Raw genomic sequence first — 205 nt, 5'->3', positions numbered from 1 at the left:
TCTTGCCAGAAAGCGTCAAATAAGTCAAAGCAAATAACACGAAAACACTCACATACACGACCACACACACGCATGCGCAAACACATGCTCGCATTTGAATACACGCTCACTCAAACATGCATAAAATTAGTAACGTGTCTACTGATTGCAATATGTATAGTTATAAAAGTGCATATATATATATATATATATATATATATATATA

Source organism: Octopus bimaculoides, chromosome 4 (assembly GCF_001194135.2).
Source record: "Octopus bimaculoides isolate UCB-OBI-ISO-001 chromosome 4, ASM119413v2, whole genome shotgun sequence".
Taxonomy (NCBI): Eukaryota; Metazoa; Mollusca; class Cephalopoda; order Octopoda; family Octopodidae; genus Octopus; species Octopus bimaculoides.
The sequence above is the reverse complement of the archived record's forward strand: the minus strand, read 5'-3'. Positions refer to the sequence as shown.